Source organism: Papio anubis, chromosome 5 (genome assembly GCF_008728515.1).
Source record: "Papio anubis isolate 15944 chromosome 5, Panubis1.0, whole genome shotgun sequence".
Lineage (NCBI taxonomy): Eukaryota > Metazoa > Chordata > Mammalia > Primates > Cercopithecidae > Papio > Papio anubis.
Window position 1 is genome coordinate 5,434,347 of NC_044980.1, and position 6,016 is coordinate 5,440,362.

A 6,016-nucleotide genomic window follows, 5' to 3' on the forward strand; every position below is an offset into this window, starting at 1 on the left:
AAAGCCATTTGGCATTTGTTTTCCTCTGCTAATGGCTGCACAAAGGAAAAGTCTTTTCTTTTCAATTCATTCACAGACGCTGCTGCTATGTCCCCGTAGGAAAGCAGGGGTCCCACCAGGCGGGTTGGAGGGAACCGGTCTCTGGTTTCCTGAGCTCCCTGCAGCCAAGGCTCCAAGCTCCGCACTGCACAGGTGATCCCACCCCTCCTGGGTCCCAGTTAGCAGAAGCTGTCACAACCATTGAGGAGAATTAGGAGAGACACAGCAAGCATGCCCATGTATGTGGCATACATAAAAAGGTCTAGAAGGACACTCAACAAACAGCCTTAGTGGTCGATCTCTGCAGAGAGGGCCAGAGAACTGAGAGCTCAGCAACATGACATTGAACCAAAGCAGACACTTCCCTGTGCCATTTCTGGGAGGGCTGACTGGTGCCACTTTTTTGGGTGGCAGTTTGGTAATACTTAGCAACATTTAAGTACACATAATTCCATCTTAAGAAATTAATCCCAAGGGACTCTGCAGATGCCAGTCGAGGACAATGAACAATGGCATGCCCCATTGTGCCCATATGATGGCACTGCTGGCATCATAGTCTAGGCACATGCGACTCCTCCATGCCATGGGTGCCACTGACAGACCTGCCAGCCCTGCCCCGCTGACAAAGATTTGCAAAGGTATTTTAAGCGAAAAAAAGGAAAACCCTGAAGGGTGTGTATAATGTGATCCTCTATGCATTTTTCTGAGCACAAACCTGAATATACGCGTAGAGGGCATCTGGTTTGCCTGGGAAGATGTACGTGGTTAAAAACACTGAGGCTGGGTCTGGAACGCTCTGCACCATTCACATTTTTCACCAGGAAGAACAAGTGTGCGAAACAGCAGTGTTACGTACACTATCTGCTTCTGCTTGCTGCACAAAAAAAAAAACATTTGTACAAACAAAAGACTATTTAAGCTTAACAAGAGCAGCAATAAAAAACAGGTCCAAATCGATCCTGTGTATGCCCAGTTTCTGTATGGAAGTGCTCTGTGCTGAGTAAGCTCTCTGGTTGCACACTGTGCACAGTTAATAAATGGTTATTAATAATAGCAATGATAATGGCCTCCACGTGCTACTGAAATGCAATTAGTTTCACAGTGGGGCATGATACACATCTGAGGACGAACATTCAATTTTCATTCACATCCCAAACTTTTAAGCAGTCAGACCAACAGTTTGCATAAAAGGCCCATCCTGTGTGTTGCATTGTGTCTTAATTTCATAACTCGACCACACCCCGGGCCCCAGCTGCTGCTTTTGATTAAATCAATGGACGACTGTGTTAACATCCCTTTGGGACTCTGACACTCTAGGCTGCATGTGGCTGCAAATTAATAAACGCTGGGGCAAAAAGAGATTGCCCAGAGGGCACCTTAAAATATGTGCCTCTTCCCCTAACATACCTCGGGAAAAAAAGAAGGGTCCCTGGAGGGTTGATGGGGTGGACATGCAGAGTGAGCATGGGAGGGCAGGCAGGGAAGGGACCACCTCTTCCTCACCAGCAGCCCCTCCGCAGGCAGGTGGCTGAGAAAGGCACAGGAAAAGGGCTCAGGGCATTTTCAAGAGGAAGCTGGGCAGGAAGGAGAGGAGAGAGAGCTGGAAGGAGGCAGGATGCGGCAGACCCTAGGGCCGTCTTTGCATCCAGCCACCTCCCCCAGCCTTGAGAAGAGGAACACGAAGTTAGGAACAGATGATGGCCGATGAAAAGGTGAAAATAAACCAGGTGTGATGCATTAAAGAGGGTGACACCTGCGAGTCCTGCAGCCACTGCAGACAGAGGCGGCCCTGCCTCCCCCACCCATCCACCCGTCGCTGCAGGTGGCACCCGACAATGGCTGTGCCTATCAGGACTCCAGCTGGAGACTCGGGAATCCTCCCACCTGGAGAATCGGGAAGACTCCTGCTTGCTTTTCCAATTCCATTGTGTACCTTGGTCCTGCCAGCATCGATGCCCTGACTTAAGGCTACTCTAGGCAGGGGCAAAGGTGAGGCCAGCCAGGGAGGCAGCAGCCGTGGATGTGGGCAGGGCCATGGACAAAGCCGCTCATCTACAGCTTCCGGACGAAACCTCTGGTGAGCACTGTCACCATCCATGCCACTCCTCCGCACTCCCACAGGGAGCCTGCAGATGGCCCTGCGTGAATGGCTGCTGCTGCTTATTCCAAACTCTGTCTAGACAGTGAGGTACAATGCTGGGCCTTGCGCTCATCAGATGAACTAAACTTGAAAACTCACAATGACGCATCTAGGGTTTAAATTTACTTACATGAAATTCAATTTTTAGCCTTAAGTCACTCCTAGAAAGTAAGTTTCTACAGGAAAGGGCCAAAATGAGCACCCAGTGACTGGAAATCCAGGCCGTCCTTCATCCTGAAGGTGCCAGAGCAGGCCCCACCGGCTGCCTGAGAACTCCTACTCCCTGTCCATCCCTTCTGCCCCTGCCTGTCTCTGTTCTCTGCCCCTGCCTGCCTCTGTTCTAAGGACTGTAAGAGCTAAACCTAAGATCACTCGACTCCCTTGTAATCAGGGGGGCCATATGACAGTGTTCTTGTCCATGAGATGTGAGCAGAAGTCCCTGAGAAAGACAGCCCTTCCAGAATGAAACGGCAAAGCTTCCACAGGAGAAACTTTTCTGCCTGTCAACCTTTGCCCACCCTCTTCTATGTTATTCCTGCCTGGAATGCAAACATGATGCCTGGAGGTGCAGCAGCCATCTTGTAATGTGAGGACAGAGCCCATGCTGAGGATGGCAGAGCAGACTGGTGAGCTTAGGTCCTGGTTGATGTCTGTGAGGAGCTACTGCTGTCTGGGCAGACAGCTTCACATTGTTGTTGCAGGAGAAACATTAATTTCTATCTTTGCATCTCACTCTTACCTGAGCCTTTCCTAATTTGCAGCAAACCTACATGAAACAGTAAAGGACAATCATAATTAAAATAAAATACAACACATATGTATAAATATGTGTATAAATAAATGTATAAATGCACATTTATAATTATTTTCAGTGCATATTTAAATTGAGATGTTATGTAAAACTATTTTTTAAATTTTAAGGTATGATGGATGTTATTAGCCTGTATAAGATTGCTCACTCCTAAAAAAAAATGTGGAAAACTTCAACATTAGTGGAAAAACAGAGATGCTTTTTAATCCATCATGAAAAATCCTAGCACAAGCCCAAGTGGAAATACGATTCCTCAACAGAAATGCAAAGGCAGAAAAGCCCCCTGAAAGAGGGATCCTAGCAGTCTGCCTTCCTCCTACCTGACTGCCTGAATTGTTGGTCAGTAAATGGCTTTGTAGAATGTAACATGGTTACAAACCCCAAGAAGCCAACTGCAGAAGGAGAAGCAAGCAGACCCAGTGCTGCAGAACAGGGCAGGGCCATGAAGGAAAACAAAGGGACATGTGACTGCCTGAGCACCAGAGGAGCCCTAGCCACAACTGGTACTCAAGGGACAGCCCCACCTCTCTGCTGCTTTGCTGATTTCTGATTCTGAGCAAAGGATGCTATAAATAAAGCTAGAATTAAATATTCCACCAGTGTCTCCCTTGTTTTCCCAGCCTCTGTTCCAAATTTCCTCTTCATGCTCAGCTGCAGGATGAAGCCAACCTCCTTCCTGCTCTCATGATCATAACGGCTGTGCTGTGAAGACCGCAGCTACGGGGATCTTGTGACCTCAACTGGTCCGTACCCACATCGAGGTAATGGCTAATCTGTCTCCTTTCTCTATATGTCTGAAGGAAAATAATGAACTGACCTGACCATGAGCTCACCTAAGCATGCTGTTCTGTGGCTGGGAGACTTCTCACCGTCACCGTCCTCATCCCCATCTTCACAGAACCAGGGCTAAAGGTCCGGCAGACATGTTAAAAGATGCAATGTGCAGAAAGACAGACAGACAGAAGGAAGGAAGGAAGGAAGGAAGGAAGGAAGGAAGGAAGGAAGGAAGGAAGGAAGGAAGAAAGAAAGAAAGAAAGAAAGAAAGAAAGAAAGAAAGAGAGAGAGAGAGAGAGAGAGAGAAAGAAAGAAAGAAAGAAAACGAGACAGTTGCTCTGGGAACCAAGACTAGCAATCAAACTCAGTAAAACAAAGACAGGAATAAACAAAGTGACCCTTTATTGACTGATTGCTATTGATTGGCTGATCAATTACTTACCATGTCCCCGGCACCACAGAGAGTAAACGTGTAAGCACATGCCTTCCATCAACACTGGGCGGTTGTTCTCCCCACTCTAGAAGTGCCCCCTGCTGAGAGAAGCCACCAGGCCATACAGCAAGGAAGGGGCCAAACTGGGCCCGAAACTGATGCCTGCCAGTTCCCCTGCCCAGCCGGGACCACGGGCTGCAGCACAGGGTGTCCATCATCAGACATCGCTTTGAGCTGGAGACAGGTCAGGCCTCAGGAACCCAGCCAAACCAGGTACGGCCTACGTCGGGAGCCCCCAGATCAGGGTGGGAAGTGAAAGAGGGGCTGGTGATTCAGCGTGCAGCGCAGCCCATCACTGAGAGGTCCACTATCTGGCCATGGGCTGAGCAACGGGGTCCTGGGGCTGGGAGCTTGCTGGGAACCACCTCCCAGGTCATTCGCCTGGGCTGCCAGGGCCGGGCTGTGTCTGAGCTGAAGACTTGAGTAAGCACCTGCTTACCACAATGGTGCACAAATTCCCCAAGGCTGCAGCTCTCTGCAGCATGTGCCTTTTTACCATCCCCCGCCTCATCCATCCTTGGGTGCTGATATCATTTTCCTCGGGATGCTGTAACAAATCTTCACAAGCTGAGTGGTTAAAAAGAACAGAAATTTGGTCTTTCGTGGTTCTGGAGGGGAAAAGTCTGAAACTAAGGTGTCAGCAGAGCTGTGCTCTCTCGGAAGGCTCCAGGGCAGGGTCTTCCTGGATTCTTGCAGCTTCCGGTGACCCTGGAGCTCCTTGGGGTGCCTTGGCTTGCAGGTGCATCAGTTTGATCGGCCACTGTCCTCACCTGGCATGCTCTCCTGTGTGTCTCTATTTTCTCTTACAAGAACACAAGTCATTAGACTTAGGGTTTACCCTAATCCAGTATGACCTCGTTTTAACTTAACTGGCTACATCAGCAAAAACTTGAGTTCCAAATAAAGTCACATTCTGAGGTTTCAGGTGGACACGATTTTGGGGGAAGCACCATTCGACCCAGTCCAGGCTCCCATCTGCAAACTTTCCCAATTGCCCTGCCTTATCCCTAAGTCCCTAAAAGACTGGATGACTACACACACACACGCACACAGATGCTTGCACGCGGAGCTCATAAGTATGTACATATGGATACACACATACGTGTGTATATACATTGTTATATTGAAATGAATTAGCTCTATTACTTAGAGGCCGCCTTCTAAACAGAACTGGGAATCTGGGACTGGAGGAGGAAACAAAACAGGGTTCCACGAGGTCCCTGCTCCTAATGCAGCTCTTTGGCAGCTGGGAGAAATGGCATCTTCTACGTAGGGGTTACTGGTCACCTCTGCACCTGCGTTCCCACCCACACTCTGCCTGAACGACCGTCCCAATACATTCCACTGCTCACCCCAACCGGCAATGAGTACAGCCTCAGTGATTTCAGGGTGTGATGTGCTCAGAGCTCCTGCAAGCTGAAGGTGAGACCAGCACACACAGCACAGCCCACCTAGTATCTATCACCCAGCACGAGGCTAGTCACCTTCCCCATCTCCCTCAGTCCCCCCTCCCCTCCACCTCTAGCACATTCTGTCTGAAGGAATGACCAAAGGCAGTCAGAGCAGCAGAACTCCCCCGCTAAGCAAAATCCAGGCTGCAGTTGGCCGACCCTGGAGACGTCCCTTCCCAGTTCGGGAGCCTGGCTCCCTCTGTGAGTGGGGTGGGTCTGGGGATAAACGAGGTACCATCCCTCAAACCTGTGCACAGTGCCCAATCCAGAGTCAGTGATAACACCCCTTCCTGTGGAACAGCGCCAGG